This window comes from Folsomia candida, unplaced genomic scaffold (genome assembly GCF_002217175.1).
Source record: "Folsomia candida strain VU population unplaced genomic scaffold, ASM221717v1 Fcan01_Sc006, whole genome shotgun sequence".
Lineage (NCBI taxonomy): Eukaryota > Metazoa > Arthropoda > Collembola > Entomobryomorpha > Isotomidae > Folsomia > Folsomia candida.
The window spans coordinates 7640707-7658003 of record NW_019091198.1 but is presented as its reverse complement, the minus strand read 5'-3'; the positions used below and the strand labels follow the sequence as shown (position 1 = coordinate 7658003).

General features: G+C 40.3%; 1 protein-coding gene and 1 long non-coding RNA gene across 3 annotated transcripts in view; one reads left to right on the top strand and one right to left on the bottom strand.

Annotated features, from left to right (window-relative positions):
• The window catches only part of LOC110851032 (cholecystokinin receptor type A), a 47643-nt gene that overhangs the window by 18319 nt on the left and 12027 nt on the right, over nt 1-17297 (top strand). The gene's annotated exons all lie outside the window — the stretch shown is intronic.
• Nucleotides 10381-11718, bottom strand: LOC118436034. The gene is made up of 2 exons (XR_004835143.1): nt 11152-11718; nt 10381-10605 (listed from the first exon to the last, which is right to left on the bottom strand). It is a non-coding gene; the product is annotated as an uncharacterized LOC118436034 (long non-coding RNA).

The window sequence follows — 17297 nt, the reverse complement described above, 5'->3', positions numbered from 1 at the left end:
GATGGCTCTCTGACTTTTTTCTGGGAACATAATAATCAGTTTTTTTATCGTTGGTGGTGAAATGGTAAACCAGAATAAAAGTAGTTTTCTTGCCAATTTTAAATTCTACGAGGAGAAGATTGGTGATAAGAGGGAGAGGAACACGTCGATTTAGATACGGCCCAAACACAACACACTTTCTGGGTGACTGAAAGTACGAAAAAGGTATAACCTCATGCCTACATATGTAAATACATATGTATAACTATGTTGCAAGTGGCCTTTGGCGTGGAAAATGAGCTGCTAGCGCTTTGTCAGAATTAAATGTCAATTTCATAAAAGGTGAAGTTTTTCGTCCTCTGTGACCTTATTCATGTTATTTTCGTGTTATATATTAATCCAAAAAGTTTAAAGTTTTTCACCATTGATGAAAAATGTGTGCGTAGTACAAAGGTTGTTAAATTGTTTTCAAGAAATGAATTCGTGTGGGTGGGGTGACTGACGCCACTTTATTGAAGTTTAGCCAATTTTCTTCTTTCTTTTCCTCCCACTTTCACTTGTTGCCTCAACCCTTAAACCTGACCTTCAAACAATGTTGTTTCCTACGCCTTTCAATTTAACTTTGGAGAGAATTTGATAAGAGAGAGAGAGAGCAGTCGACATACATAAAGGTGAAACCTGATGGTGGGTTTCGTAACGGACAATAGAGCGACGTGCAGTAGACATTTCTAGTTCTTCGTGCCTACGTGCGTCTGCCAACTGTGATATTAATTGGTTCAAGACGAAAAATTGTTGTTATACAACTGGTGATGGGGAAGATTAGTCTGTATGAAAATGCGGCCTGTCTAAAAAAATCTTTACGTTGGGCCATTACTTTAGAACTTATAGTCAGTCATGACACGTGTTCCAAGTGGGATTCATCTGGGAATAAAAAGTTTGTCAAATTCTGTTTTATAATTTGTACACACGTCTTTTGCATAAGACAACTACATAACAGAGCGCTTATATAAGATAAATATGCGAAATCTCGTCGGTTTACTAAACGTTTACACAATAATAATCTTATCACGACGATAATTACGAATCTTGAAATGTGACTTTGCTCATTAACAAATCCTGACTACAAAGCATTCCCAGACGAGTATTGAAGTCATCAAAATGCGATTGTCGGATAAGATTTCAATTTCTCTAAATTAAATTTTGAATCAAAGCAACCTTCTCTTGACGTGACTTTAAGCAACACGAGTGAGTTTCCCGTATGCATGTATGAGCCGAGTGAGTGAGTGAGTAAATCCACCCTAGAAGTCTCTTCACTTAAAACGATTATCGTTGACGGGGAACATATCGAGCAAAGAAATGCTCGAGAATAAAGGAAGCAATTGTACGCTTGTCGTAATGGCTTGAGCGAGTGCAGGGAAAGTGTAGATCTCATCAAGGTCGTGTGATTTGATGACAAAGTGAGCTTTCATCAGGAAATTAGATTAGTCGTTTATTTTCACCAAGGGAACATTTCATCTTGGTCCAGGCTTGATTAACAGTTTCTGCTCTCTGGGCCTAGCATATTCTGGATTTGTCGAAAATTTTGCGCAATTAAAGACAGATATTACTTCCTTACGTCTTTCCCAATTTTGAGTTAAATGACCAAATTGTGCGAATTACTAGAGGTGAAAACCCGTAATAGCCCGTGTGTGTGTACGAAAGTAACGAAATGTGTACAACTACTTACTTTGGAGACTGTTCATGTATAAAAGTTTGTTCATGTAAGTGTTTTGTATGTTTTATACCCTGATAAAAAGTTGGTCTCTTTTGTTGAGCCGTTAGAGAAAGTTAAATCTTTACATCTCTCCATCCGGACCTCCTCCTCATCCTCTTAGTCTTCTTCTTCTTGTTCGAAATTCTAAAGACAAATTCACCTCCTTTGAAGTTGTCCAGGCATGATGTGAGATTGTCTCGAGTGAGCCAGACTCCAGCCCACCAACCAGCATTATCTTCGCACACTAGCAATCAAACTAACTAAGGTAGTTAAATATTGGCACATTTGAAAAGTTTTGCAAAGTGAGGGAATGACTGATGTCGAGATAATCGCTGCACATGGTTTTTGAATCCATCCTCTTTTACCCCAATTCGGGTTATTATTAGAAAGGCTTGGATGAGATTGGTGGGGGGATTCTGTCGAGATGAGATTCCGAGCTTTTCTCTCTCTCTCCGTGTCCTTCTTCGTCTTCTGCTGACATTTAGAAGTTTTGAGATTTTGGACCTGGGCACATCAGATTCTTGTGGATGTGCTGGGCATAGTTGGTGGGTTTACTATCCCCCAGATAAAAAGTGGCGAGTGGGCTGAAATGTCCACAGGTGCTGTTTCAAGTTATCTTGACGAGGAAACAATTGGATTTCGTGGTGAGCGATGAGAGACGAGTTAACGAAAAACTGTTGTGAGCACAACACGACGGCGACGAGGCTCGAATTTAGAAAGGGTACACGGTGGATTTCATAATATGAACAAAGTGTATGGCCACCAGGACTATCACATTGCGGAATAAATAAATTGACCACTAATGCCCTATTTTCTCGTACAATACGAAACAGTGCATTTTCCTTGTAGATTTTATCTTGTTAATATAATTCCTAAACGTATTTATTTATTGTGCTCTAGTTAATATCGTGATGATCCATCTTATGCATAATAAAATTGTCCTTCAGGAATCATCCAAGTGTGCAATGACGTTGTTGAGACGACTTTTTCTGGTGAGAATTGGAGTGAAAAAATGTCAACGTTACTTGATAGGTGAATAAAATTCTAAGTGAACACGTCATGAGAATCCTTGTTGTGTGTTTTATCAAGCAAATGTGACAGCATATTCGGATCCCAGACTTTATGCAAAGTTTGTAAATTATTCAAAAAAATGCTTGCGTTGCTAATGTCATCATTTCATCTTTAAATTTAACTTTGAACGTTCATTTGACTTCCAAATGAACGGAAAAACATGGAGAATCTTAAAAATTATTTTGCATTTCTCATTTTTTACACATTTCATGGCTGAGCGATTCATTCTCGGTCTGTTGACATTCGGGACAAGTGTAATTCAACGCACAAATTACACACAGACTGACACACTTCCCGAATGGTGACTGATTTGGTGTTCAAGACTTGATGTGTTGTTTCACAATTCACAAAGTATTTTTGGTTTATCTTATCCGAAATAGAAAAGATGAGTAAAAATATGTATCTCCATGTTGAATAGGTTATCTGTACATGCACATCCACATGTTCGATACATTCAGAGTGGGTGTGAGTCGGATTTGTATCTTTTCGATATCTTGCCCAGTAACAGGTCTCCTTTCAATCTGGGATCCCATTGAGCTTCGATTTAAAATTTATGGAAGGGCAATTCGAGGTGATGGGAGAGTGCAGGGCGACAATTGGACGTTACCGCGAGGAGAGGAGAGTGTGTTCCGAACCCGCAACTAATCTAATGACTGGGATAATGGGAGATGGCCGAATGAAGGGGAACGATGAGCCGTTATTGCGGTGATGAAACCTGTCACCAGGGAACTAATAAAGTTTCTTTTCTGTTTTCTCAAGGATTTCTCCCCCCTTTTCTCTCCAAGAAATAAGAGCAACTTTCACCCGCAACACACGACTATCTTCGGTGGCTAACTGGCTGGCCTAACTATCACCACAACAATTTAGCGCCATTGGTGCTTTCTTCGAGTCACGGAGATCATCATCATCACCAAAGCTAAACCTTATATGCGGCCAAGTTGCTTTCTCCTCACTTCTCGACCTCTCGTCCCTATACCATTGGCCGACTTACGTCCAATTGCTTTCTCCGCGGATAGTGTATTGGAAAGAGAATTTATTTCGGCAGACTTGTCGGTACGAAATTTGGCGAGAACTCATGCCTTACGGAGCATAGAATATGATTATGTGTGAGAAACTTACCTAACACACTTTGGGGTTTTATGTAAGAGAAAGTGCGAACTTGGATTTGAAAATAAAAATATGCAACGGACATATTGGCCAACTTCACCATTTGGTGTGCTGTAATGCACCAACTACACACTCCTGCGGGCATGTGGACGAATGTATTGCGAAACTTGTAGAGTTAGGTTTTTGAGGATAATAATGCTTCGTAACATTGCTTAGAGCTAGATTTCCTCTGATCCGAATGGCCCAAATCCAACGAAGGACTAGTTTCTTTCGTTTCATACAGATGTTCGTTGCTGTTGTGTGGAATCCATTGTTTCCAGAGAGCTTATTACAATGGATTGGGCACTGTCTTGGCATGACTTGGATGGCTTTGCTCTCCATAATTTTTTACAAAGTGGCACACTTTTCCGGTTCACACATGTCCATAATTATCCACTTGTAACGAATGACTTTGTGCTCAAATTTGCTTTCTCTACTCCTCGCCCACTTTGTTAATGATTCCGGGAGGAAATCTCTACGAACTGTTACTTCATTCCATACTAGAAGAGCGAGAGTGGTCTTGGGGAGAAATTTCTCATTTTCTCCCAGTCGGATTTCTTGCTATGGGTTAGTCAATCCAGTCCACTTTGCCGGCTGGGTGTAGCAGTTGGTGTTGGTTGGTGGGGTCATACTGCTGCTGCTGTTGCTAACTAAGTGCGTGAGAAAATTTAAGCCCCTGCTGTAAATGGTGTCATTAATGAGCTCCACAACACAGCAGGTTCCCCGGGAGCAGAGGGGCATTCCATGCTAATATCTTAATCCGATGTCCTCCTTTTATTTACTTGATTACTACGGGATTCATGGCATTTCAGTGTCTTCGGCTTTCGCAGAATTAATAGATTTTCAGTCGAATTGGTGTTCAAAGGAAATTATGCGGCACTGAAGTATCTACATAGGTTTGTACATAGTTACCCTGATACCGATGTGGATACGTGTCCATAAACATATGCATATGTACATACTTTCATTCACTGTCTTGTATATTTTTCCCAAGATTTTAATTTGAAAAGAAAATACTAGGTTATTACACGCCATGCTGTTTTATTCCCACCAGACCCCCGTACAACAGTTCCCCTTAATTCTCAGTACAAATATGTGCCCACAGGGTTGTCTCTATTTATGGAAATGCTAAATATATTCCTCCGTTCATGCATTCCTTGGGTAAACAAATGTAACATTTTGTTCTCCTTCTCTCAGCCTTCCCTCTTCACGTCAGGATTTTTGCTTTCTTTATCTTCTGTGCTCATGTTTGCGTGGTGGGTGAGCATTTCAAAAAAGTTGTCACAATAAGAAAACTTTGAACTTGTAAAAGGGATGAAAAGAAACTTGAATCGTATCACTGTGACATTACAAGTTACGTAATAATAGACAAAATCGCAACATAGTACAACATGACATAAATTGCTCCATATTGTCGTCTTTCTCTGACTTTCTACCAACCAAACCCGAGTTTATCTGTCGCCTTCTGTTAAGACACACCCGCCGCTATCACTTTTTCTTCTCCTTTCACTCGCCACCACGGGTCCTCTCCTCCTTTTCAAACACCTTGCTTATTTTACTTATTTTCTCCAGCGTGGTCATGAAGTTTGACGACCTCTTTTCCAGCTCGGATTTCCACTGACTGTGCTTCTCCTTTTTTCTTATTTTTTTTTGTCTCTCAGTCAAGTTAAATAGTCGCTATTTCTGACATGCTTGTTGACGACTTGTCCACGAACGTAGTATCCTCAGACAGAAGAGCAGACCGCTTTATAGTCGTCGTCGTCTCTACTTTTTATCCCGCCCGGAGAGTAGAAGACGGCGACACAACATTTACGCTGGTTGTACTGTTAATTCGAATTTATTTACAAGCAGTGCCTAATTTTTAAATATTTTCTTGATTCTCGTGACGACGAGTAAAAAAAATGTCATTTCATGCTCTAGCCATCTCCCAACTGGAGACACAACAATAAACAATTTAAGACTGACTGATGAGATTTAACTGGTAAACGGATTCTAGATTAAAATTTCTTGTCATTCCAAGATCAATATTTTCCTTGAGTAGAAGTAGAAACAAGATCAAAACATTGGGGCACTTACTTACTGAGTTTACGCATAGCAGCATTTTGTGTATTGGCAATGTTGTCATTTCACGAGTCGCGACCCTTGTTGTTGAAAAACAGACGTTGTTAGAGTTGGATGTCTCTAAATTCTTAATTCTTGTTGGCTTTGAGAATACTCTTGTATATGATTTGAATGGGAGCCAAGAAAACAGTTTTTCTTGTTCGATTAGATTCATGCATCCGAACGGAGAGAGAGAGAGAGAGCGACCGAGAGAGAGAGAGCTGCTTATCACTTTTTGTCAATAGAAATAACAGACTTCATTTTCACAAGTGTGCTGCTGAGTTTCAAAGTTTTGCAATTTGTTCAAGTCTGTGGTTTTTATGCAAGGAGCAAACAGCATACATTTCACTTTTCGTACGTATGCATTAAACAGATCAAAATATCGCCTAGGACGGCGAACGGGATGTCATGCTGTTACCACGTATGCAGCAGGAAGTCGAGTTATTTTCCTCCGCGTGCAGCTCCTTCAAACATGTTCGCACAAACTGTGTGACACTCTTGGATGTGCATATGTAACGAAGAAGCTGGAAATTTTAACTTAAATTATAGCTTGTCAGTAAACAATTCGTGAATGTTGGGGCGCGCGTAACATGCAAATCATGTAGCTGTGCGGAAATGTTTTGAAATTCGATGGCATGCACGATATTTCTGAAGAGTATTAGATAAGTAAATACGTATTTACCCAGAAAACCGTACACCAAGAAGCCACAAACTCAAGGATGACAGTGTTCAGTGGGTATGCACATAAAATGGTGAGCGTATGGTAGGCCACGGGTTTTAGAAATGATGAGAAAATTTGGTTAGTTGAGATTCAATGCAAATTTAATAACGACATCACTGTGACCAAAAAACAGGAGGAGAGAGGGATCCAATTTCTCTCGCATAGAGGACTTTACTTTGTTCTCATAGCTTAGCTTTTGAAGTGCAATAACTTGCCTGCTTTGTACACAGAGGAGACGATTCTCGTATTTTTTAAAGCCATCATCTAAACCTAATCTGGAAATTGAATAACCAAACGACGACGACGTAGGTTTGTACTTAGGTATTTAGAATATTACGAAATCCACCATAATCCTAACGACGACTAAAAGAAGCAATAGTTATTATTTATGTCCGCAATCAATAAAATTTATTGGTCAACTTAACGATATCCACGTTTAGGATTTTTTTCCAAATTTCAAAAAAAAATTGGAACATGGTGCGCTGATTGGTTGGAGAGAAGAGGGTGACACGAATGTAGGGTAGGTCAACCCAAATTTGTAGTCATTACCATAAAAACTCTCTTACAATGTTCTATTTTATAGAGTTTCGGATTTTGGAAAGTTTCGCCACTTAATTTACAACCCGCAAAGTTGGAATGCATACATCTTTCATGACCATCCAAAGTTGTTCTTCTCCTTGCATGAGCCATAACTTTCATCGAGAGGGGAGCATTTCTTTGCCATCGTGGTGCAGTGGCCTTCATCCATCGAGGAGTAGTCTCACTTCTCGACGTAGCAGGCAGGCAGTAGCGCATCTTGATGCTTTCTCACTCGTCGTCCTCCTCCGTGGCGTCCAACCAATGCAATCAAAGCGTACATATGCAAGGAGACAGCAGTAGTGGAAGTAAGTAAGTAGTCGTAGTCGTAGTAGTGGCGGCGGTGGTGGTGGTGGTTGAAGGAGCAAAATGTGAGTCAAATATAGACAGGAAATGAAAAGATCTGAAAAGCTTGACAAAAGGAAGTCATAACCGTGCAGATAATACCAAGTTCTTCCCTCTCGCTTTCTCCCGTGAGAACAGTTGAATCTGAATCTGTCACATGTTGTAAAATCCTTGCCCTAAAGGAGATGACCATGTTTGATAAATTGCACTACTAAAACCACACGAGTTGGCTTTTGTTGCTGTTTCTACAACATTCGTACATACAAACATTGCCCACCACTTGTACAAATGCTGTCCTTGGATAATGATTAATCAGCAAAACTGGTGGATTTATTTGCTCCAGTGCTGATGAGTTTGGACGAGGACAAACCAAAAGACCAGATCAACTCGCTTTTTGCCCATAATAAAAAACACATCTCATTACTGTCCCTGTGTGTGCCATGCGATGATGATTTCCTATTCCTGCTTTCACCAGGAAATTTTATGGCAGCTTTTCAGCCCATAACAAAAGCGAGCTCGAGTATGGATGGTGTGGCCACCCGTAGCAGCATGACATTGGAATTTATGCCAAGGAAAAAGTCCAGATTTTCATTCAACACTGCCGGGTTTAGGCTTAGGTATACATATTCTCCGCCAGTGTCCTTTCATCACAGTGACCGTACTACTATCCTCAAGTATCTCCAGTCCAGAGGAGGAGGATGGGACGATACTCTCTGGAGGGATGCATAGTGCGAAAAGCTTCTGTTGCGGAAGGCGTATCATCCCAGTCCAGGATATTTCTTTTCGAGTGACACTTATTTAAAATCCTCACAACTGGGAATGACAGTTACGCCCCTCTGACACTGGATAGATACGGGATAGCAGACATAGCATTGTGCAGGAGTCGTTCCACTTTTGAGATTGAGCACATTTACACTACTCGTACTATGATGACTGCTAAATATAGAGCGTGTGTACGATAGGAGAGAGTTTCCTTTCCTGGGATAAACTTTCCCTTCCCCAATATAACAAAGAAATAGAAGAGGAAGGGTTCAGACCACGGCGTCTTGTTCCAAGTGGGTCCTACTACTCCGTATGTATGTAGGACAATGATTGTTTCTTGGTAGGTTGAACTTGAAACATCAACATTTCCTCCTGCATGGAAGGTTCTCTTCTTCAAGGAAGTAGTAGCAGTGGTGTTTGCGGGTTGAGAGAGCACACAGTAATGAAATGAGGATGATGGTCGTAGAAGAGATCTCTTGTGGCACGTTTTAAAGCTGCTTGTGCCCTTTAAAAAAAGTTGTTTTGGTGGAGAAAGTCAGTCAGCCCTCCTTCCTCGCTCGTGGAAATCACGGGAGGCCGATCCACCTCAAGAGCAGAGTGACAATGAGAAAAACAAAACGAGTCGATATATATACGTATCTACAAATGGGAGTTTCTAAGAAGTAGGAAAGTCAACAAATATGTTTTTCAGGGTTGGCTAGACTAGAGTCAGATGCGTACAAATGTGTACTATATATTCAGATATATAAACTATTATCCTTATTTTTCTCGTGATGCATGCGTATCTTTTAATAGTACGCTATCCTCAACGTAGTCCCTAAACGTAATAGCATTCACGTTTTTTTCGCAATATGGTAATCATATAATCCCGAATTTAATCAAAAACTTTTAAATGTCCTTGAGCAAAAAATGTTTATGCAGTTTGACGTTGTTGGAGTATTTATGAGGTGACTCATTTCCTCGGCTGTCAAAAAGATACAAGGACTGGAATACGACACGGGAGACGAAGGCGACGGAGAAGAAATCCCTGACTCAGCATAGCTGCAAGAAATGTCTCTTCCACCAGCAAAACCACTGACTTTTGCCTTCAAAACCTTCTCCAAAAGTGGAGGTAGGTGAGTGAGTGGCGACTGAAAATGAATTCCAAGTCCTCAGTTTCGCCGAATTTTGCTGTCGTGTCATCTTTAGCCCATCAAACCACAGGTCGGAGAATTGAACTGGGTCTCTTGGTTGATATTTTACTGTGCCGCATTCCCGTAGAAATGTTTCTCTTTCGGTCTCCTCTCACTTACAGTCGCTGGATTTCACCTTTTCCCAACAGTTCATGCGTTCAACCGTTACGAGAAATTATTAAAGTTCATTCCACTGTTTGGAAGATATGTGCAAGTCTTGAGCCTTTATTTCCACGAGGTCTTTGAAAATATGTACCCATTACGTAATTGTAGTATTATTTATGCCTGGCAAAGTTTCAGTTTAATTTTATATGCACAGAATTTTTGGGGAAATAAGTAGCAAAAAATGTTGAGCAATTTAGTTTCGATTTGCAAGTCATGAATTTTCAATTGGATTTCCAAGCAGTCGGGTGAATTTTGTTGGTTTTTCTGCTTAACTTTAGCCTTGTCGTGATGTGGCATACATATTTGCGAGAATTTATAAGTTCCAAGGGCAAAAAGCAGGTACGGCTAAGCTAAGCCGAGTACATAAACGTTCAGGTTTTGAACGGAAACTAGTTATATGGATGGATGTATAATCACGGAGGAAAAGTGTGTATCATCCTTTCCCTCCCTCCCATTGTGTGTAATGGTGGTGTAATAATGCAGAATGATATTGGATACTTGAGAGGAATACGGTAATCATAAGGAGTGGAAATCCAGGGTTGCTGGCGGATTGGGATTAGCCACCCATAATAAAAAGGAAGAAGAACAAGTTGGAAAACTCCCTTTATTGCATCCACAAGAAGACTAATACAAAGTGGTTGGGATGACACTGACATATTTTGTTTGCTCAGTCGACGCGAATTAATTGTCCTTACCACAAAAGCAAGGCACGAGCTCTCGGCTGGAGTGGCAATGCGGTGGTGTGATGGATAATCTCTGGTTGTATATTCTTCCCACGTCATCCTCCGACAGACACACTGCGCCCAGATTGCTTACTATTGCATGCAACAGATGAATTAACCCGAGGTCTACTAAGCAGTAAAGTGCATAACTAACTGGTGGTAAAGTTTAGAATTGGTACATATTGTATCTGATTTTAGTACGTACAGAGTGAGAGAAGGGGAAGATCGATGCATAAGTTACCAACTATTAGTTAGTCCATGATTACAATTTTCTCCAGATTTGCATATCTCACAAAGAGTTTGCGTGTGACAAGGTACATATGATTCGAGATATGATTTTTTTTCTCGAACCGTTGAAATTTTGATACAAACTGCGCCTTGCTTTTTCCACCTGAACTATTTGAGTGACATGCAGATTAAAAGTTTATGCAATTGTTAGTGGTCCGACACGTGACGTTTAGAACTGTTTTGGATTATTTGCGGTATAATTGTTATCAAATAACACTGCTTGTTTTCCTCCGGTTGGTTGACCCTAGTTCATACCTAACACTCACAATCGTACATTTGCTCCCTACTTTGTACCAGCGTTCTTGGCTCCACCATTTATTTAACATCCTGCCTCACGTGTGCAGGACTTACTTATAATTTATGACATTCGCAGCAGTAGAACGATATTTTCACTTCACGACGACGCTAGCTTAACCGCGCAGAGAGATGGTCCTTTTGAGTGCGATGTATGGTGGAGAAAGTTGGCTGCGAGCTGAGCCACAAACCGGGTAGCTGCATGGTCGTCAACACAAAGGACCGAATTTCTATCCAGAGCTTGTTGGTGGACGACGAATTGTGGGAAAATGGAGCCATGGGTGATTTACGCTCCGGATTTAGACCTGGATAAACCGTAAAGAAAATAAATTTATCACATGCAGCCTGTTGATGACTTTAGAAACCTAACTTGGCCACAGGGAAGGATACTTGACAAACGTTTGCACAATCAACAGTTCGCACTCTTAGCAATTTGTCGCCCTTGACCTCATCACCACTTTTCTCGGGGACGCATATAACTCGCTTAATTTAGAACGGTCCCATCCTTGGTGGCAATATGAGCTCCTAAATTCGACCAGATTATCCAGATACATTGAATATCCAGCAGCAGCAGCAGCTCTCTCAACAAGGTCTCTCTCTCCCAGAGTGAGAGTGAGAGATTAGAGATTATCAGTCTTGACTTTTGGCACGGAAAGATGCAAAGTGGGCACGTTTCTAAAGCCCAAGCTATCTCTCTCGTATTCGTTTATTCAAGTGGTTGGAAGGCTTATAATAAATGCAACATATGGCCTAAATATTAAAATCCCACATTATTACGTTCTTGCCACACATATTTAGAACCGTACTTTCATTATGATCCCGTATTAGAGAAAATGTTGCCATTTGGCAAATTATTTCACCAAGTTTTCTCGCTTCAAGTTTTTTTGTGGAACGATTTAAGGAGGGGTCGAGACGCTACTTACTGCAGACCTAACTCGTCTTTCTTCAGCCACATCCGCCGTTGATGGTGGACGTAATTAGGGCTCCCTTCTCCTTTTTGCTGCTTTTTACTCTGCTGCTGCTTTCCTTCATGAGATTTATTTGTTTGCCATTTCGCTCCCGTCCATCGTCTTCAGGACATTGGCTCGTGGCCGTCGTTGTCCTTGTAATGGGCGTTCTTTCACACTACGTTACAAAAAACGCAACTAACCCTCATAAAGGACCGACAATAAAATCCTCAATAAATCTACCTTTAAATGTTCAAAGCCAAACGTGTGTTTCGTAAAAAAAATGTGTGAGGCGCAGTGAGTCCCATCTGTAAAAAAAATATTAGCAAAATCGTGGCATCTGATACTCTCTGTTCTTTAATCAATTTTAACACTTTTCTCCATTGCATAACCCTGCGGTGCTCGTCACAAAATTGATCAAATACTAAAATGCTAAATTGAAATAGTAAATTCGAGTTTGTTGTGGTTTCCATCATCCGAGTGAGAGAGAAAGTGGGAAGAAGGTGTCATTTATTCCGGAAAAAATGTGGAGATGCGTCTTCACTTTAAATTCCGTCGAGGCGAGATCTGCTGAATGTCTGCCTATTCCCAAAGTAGAATAATATGTGCGTCGACTGAGTGAGGAATATCGGAGGGAGGAAGGAGAGGATTTTATTGAGCGAGAAATAAAGTATAAGGCAAATGTAACATAATATCGCAATTTTCTCCTCGCGTACCAAAATCACCGGTGCGATGCAAACTTTATAACGGGTGGAGGTTGGTCGGGGTATAAATTATAAGTTGGTGGTGGGAGATTTACTGCCCACAGTTGCAGCAGACGACATCCATTTAGTGCCCAAATGGAGAACGGTCGTCGTCTCACTTCCCATCCTGTTTGTCACTTACGCCTTCGTTACGTCGCGCTGTACTTCCTGCGCCACCAACCACTTTTCCATCCCAAACTCAACAAATCGATGGAATTGGAGGAAATTGAGATTTAACTTTGTCTCTTTCAGTTTCCATTTAGCAGCAGAAAAAAAGAGTGAGTGAGTAATGTATTTGTGGCCGCAATATTTCTTCCATCATCAAAATATCGTGAAAACGGACATCGTCATGAATCTCGCTTTCTCCTTTTTGTCCCTAAATCATTTACGTCTTATGCAAATGGGTCATATTTAATTTAAAATTGAAGCACACGTTGGGGTATTTTCGACCATATTCAAGGAAGACAATCCTATATAACGTGTACACACGTTGTATAAATAAGCACGAAACGATAAAGGCGGGCGGCTACTATACCTTGGACCGAAATGAATGAAGGAAGAATCCCCTGTGATTCTTGTATTCTGTTGATGATAAAATTAAAAGCTGCAGTTTGAGGGATTTAATTCCGTTTAAAGCCACTCCTTCCTTACTCTTTACTTCCTACCTGACTTTTTGTTTTATCTCCGTTTTGCACTAATTTTGTCAATGGACAACAAAGGGGAGGGTAGTGGATGGGTTCAAAGAGTAGCATTTAGCTTCCTCGTGGAGATGGAGAGAGGAACAACTGTCGGGCAGAGAAGAAGTCAGACTACGGAATGAATGAGTTGGAAGACCACTCAATTTCCACTTTTGCAGGAGAAGAGACCCATTACTTTTGGGAGGAAGCAATCTGACGTGTTGAGAAAATGGAATGAAGGGGAGTCATTAGGGAGAGACATTAAGTCCATTCTCCTTCCTCCTCGCTCTCCTGGCCGCCCAAGGAACTCTTCTTGTTGACTGTAGCAAATAAAATAGTAATGACCCAGCAGGCCTTTGCCACTGGGGGCGGGAACAATTATAATGGATGTACTTGGACCTTGGGAGGGATCCTCCGTCACAGAAGAAGAACTAAACCAAACCGGCTGAATTACTTGCTCGCAGAAATACGAAGACGACCTGCTTTATCAACTCTCTCACTCTTTTCGTGTGCTTTCTCCCCAACTTTCTCCTGAAACAAATGAGCGTAACATTAGAGAGGAGGAGAGGAGAGAAGGGTGCCGGTGCTAATTTCACCCAACTCTCTGGCTTTCTCCGACGGAGACAATCAATACAGTTGTAAGAATACCTATAGGTTGTTGGCTTAAGATTGCGAAACTGCAGGAGAGAGAGAGAGGGCTGTGTTCTGCATTTTTATGCACATCTTATTTGCCACTCAAATGAAGTCGGCTCATTAGTATGAACCTGACAAGCTGAAAACGGACGTGCCTCTTGATTTCTGCAAGATTCCCTAAAACATATGATGTACTCATTATGTGTGGCTGGTAAATTTGATAAATTACAAAAATAATAGCTCCGTCAGCCTCAAAAAAGTGTCAAATGCAGAAAAGACGGTGCATCATCGGAGGGATTTTTAAGGGTTTTAATTACACTACGTCATACCCCCATCGCCCCAGATTTCTTATTATGAGCCGAGTCACAAAACAATTCGTGTGCTATAAAAACGACATAAAACGTCTGTAAAACTTGGATACAATTAGTGGCACTGCAGAAGAAGTCTGCTTAATTGGAACGACAGTCGCAGATTTAGTTCCCCGTATTGTGTATCCTTTCTCAATTAACTTTGCAGAATTGCTGCTGCTTAAAAGATATCGTTAGCGTTATTATACTGCCAATAACTATGATGAATCGCCCCCAGATAATGCATGCATTGTGTAATCGGTATTCATGAAAAAAAACCTACATACCAAACCAACCAACCACTAACTAACCGAACTAAACTTGGGAGCGTTGGAGAAAACGAACTTTTTTATGTGAACGTGTTACCGAAAAAAAGTGTCAGGTTGTTTGAGAGTTGGAGTGGGAGTCATGTACGTGGAGAATAATATTTCATGCCCACGACCACAATCTGTGATAATTTAGCGTCGACTTTTTGGGAACAGTTTAAGTTGACGAAGGTCAGGACTGTTGGTTGGTGGTGGAAAAATAAATTCTTCTCCAACCGTCGTGGGCCATACATCTTCACCTTGTCAAGATTTTAAACATCTCTCGTAGTCTGGAATCCTCATTTTTTATTCGCGATATTTTTAGCCTCCTTTATGCATACATGCCCAAGGACGGCAACGACGTTCAATTTTATTCATGCTCGTGGAATGGAATTTGATACTAATTCTTCTCCCATCACTTTAATCGAACTCGATAGATTATGAAATGAATTTGGTGTGAAGGGAGTAAAAAAAAGGTTTTCAAAATCTGCAGGGGACATTTTAAGTAAAATTTTGTGAATGAAATAAACCAGTGAATATTTTGGCACGGGCTCAAACCTCGTGTCACCGTTCAATGCAAGCGTCCAATATATTATTGAAAATAGTGATTGTGATTTCCTCCCTTTGTTGATAAAAATTCTGGCTGGAAGCAAATCTGTTTGTCTCATAAATTACGACGGATTGTAAACAAGTCCTGAACTCGGCTCCGGCTCATTTAGTCGGCTTTATACAAATCTTCTCCCATTATCAATAAACGTGCCTGTGGATCTTTAAATTCCCCGATGTGTGCAACTGCTGCAACTACGTCACCAGATTAACGGCGAATGTTTTCCGTTACAAATGTTAAATGCATCGATGACAATAAAACACAAGAGTAATTTAGCTGATGAAGATTAGATTTTTCAGGAATTAGTGGAGTCGCGTTGTTGATAAGGTTTAACCATGAATCTGTAAAGTCGGTGTGTATGTCACTATTTTTACGTAATATGTTTGCTGTCTGTCTTTAGGGAGTCTTTCGGAGAGTCATGATTAAGGTGCCGATCAGTCAACATTATTCTCTCAATTGGCTATTTTTCCACATAAATCCCAAACAATTCTGATGTATAATACTCAAAGCTCATTCGAACAAGGAAACGCCTCAATTTAATTTAGAAAATATTCAGTTTGTCCCTCCTTTATTTATTTGATCAATATTATTTACACACCAAGTTATCATTCCACCCAAAACACAGGAACAGTTATCAGTACACCATTTAAACCAGGCATAGTTGCGATAAACTGTTTGACAAAGGTGACCTCGAGAAAATTGCATGAAACAACATGTACAGATTGAAAATGCCCATTTTCTCGATACGCTGTAAATAAGAAGTAAATAGAAATTCTATAATCTCCCGACGTCACGAAGCATGTACATATGAAGAAACAGTTTATTTGTGAATAATTATATGTATCGGCTACAAATAAGCGGAATGGATCGGCACATGTGCTTGGAGGGATGTTTCGAAGCAGACGTGAAAAATAGCCTATTAGCTAGATTTACTTGATCGGAATGCAAATGAGCTGCTTGGAATCTTGTGGTCGTGTACGAAAGCTGGCAGTGGAAACAACACGCCGCCACAAACGGACAAGATCCCGAAACCATATTCTTCATCTGTCAGAGACAAGACAAGTACCAGTGGTGGATAGATATTCGCAGTGGCGTGTTTCCCATCCAAGAAGGCGACGGTGGGTTACAGAAGTACAATAACAAGTCAATATAGTAGAAAGCAGCAGTGCAGTGGCAGTGGCAGCAGTTTCTCCGATGATAATAACTTACGAATGTCATCCATATTTTCGTCTCGCATTTTGAAATGGCAAAGTATTACAATAATGTTTTGACAGCCATTGCCAAACTGACGTTCGAATCTTGTTGATCGAGTCGAACCATTAGATTTTGTGGCCTGATAAAATTATTTCCTCGAGAAACTTATACATACCAACGTCTAAATGCTGACTGAATACGGAGCCAGTAATAAATTTAAAGTATCGGACATGTACGAATCAAAATCCTTCGTTTCTATTTTTCTTGGCATAAAAATCCATTTTCGCGAGACAGATAAATCATATAACCTTTTCGTTTTTTACAAGTTTCCTTTTCTCATTATTATCTCTCATCATGTCTCCAAATTAGTTTCTCCAACCCAATTTTCATTCATTCAAATCACGAAAACAGATTATACAAGTTTGCTTGCCCCATTCAACTTTGGTATTCTGATTTGCGACACGTGTGAACAAATGGGGAAGCAGAGGTGGTCTTCTCGGAATTGGCAAATGGATAATGATTTTAATTTAAATGGAGGTTAGAATATAAATAAGAGTCCTAAGCTGCTCCACCGCAGTTCAAACTTTCTTTAAGTACACGAGCCGAGACATAAAAATTGTTTTAAATAAGAAAAAAAGTTTTTTCTCACATTTTACAATTCACGAGTAAAATTGTTCTTTAAGATGAAAATTCCTCCTTTCATCTGCTTTTCTCTTCCTCCTTCTCCTCCTCCGATGAAAGAGAAATTAC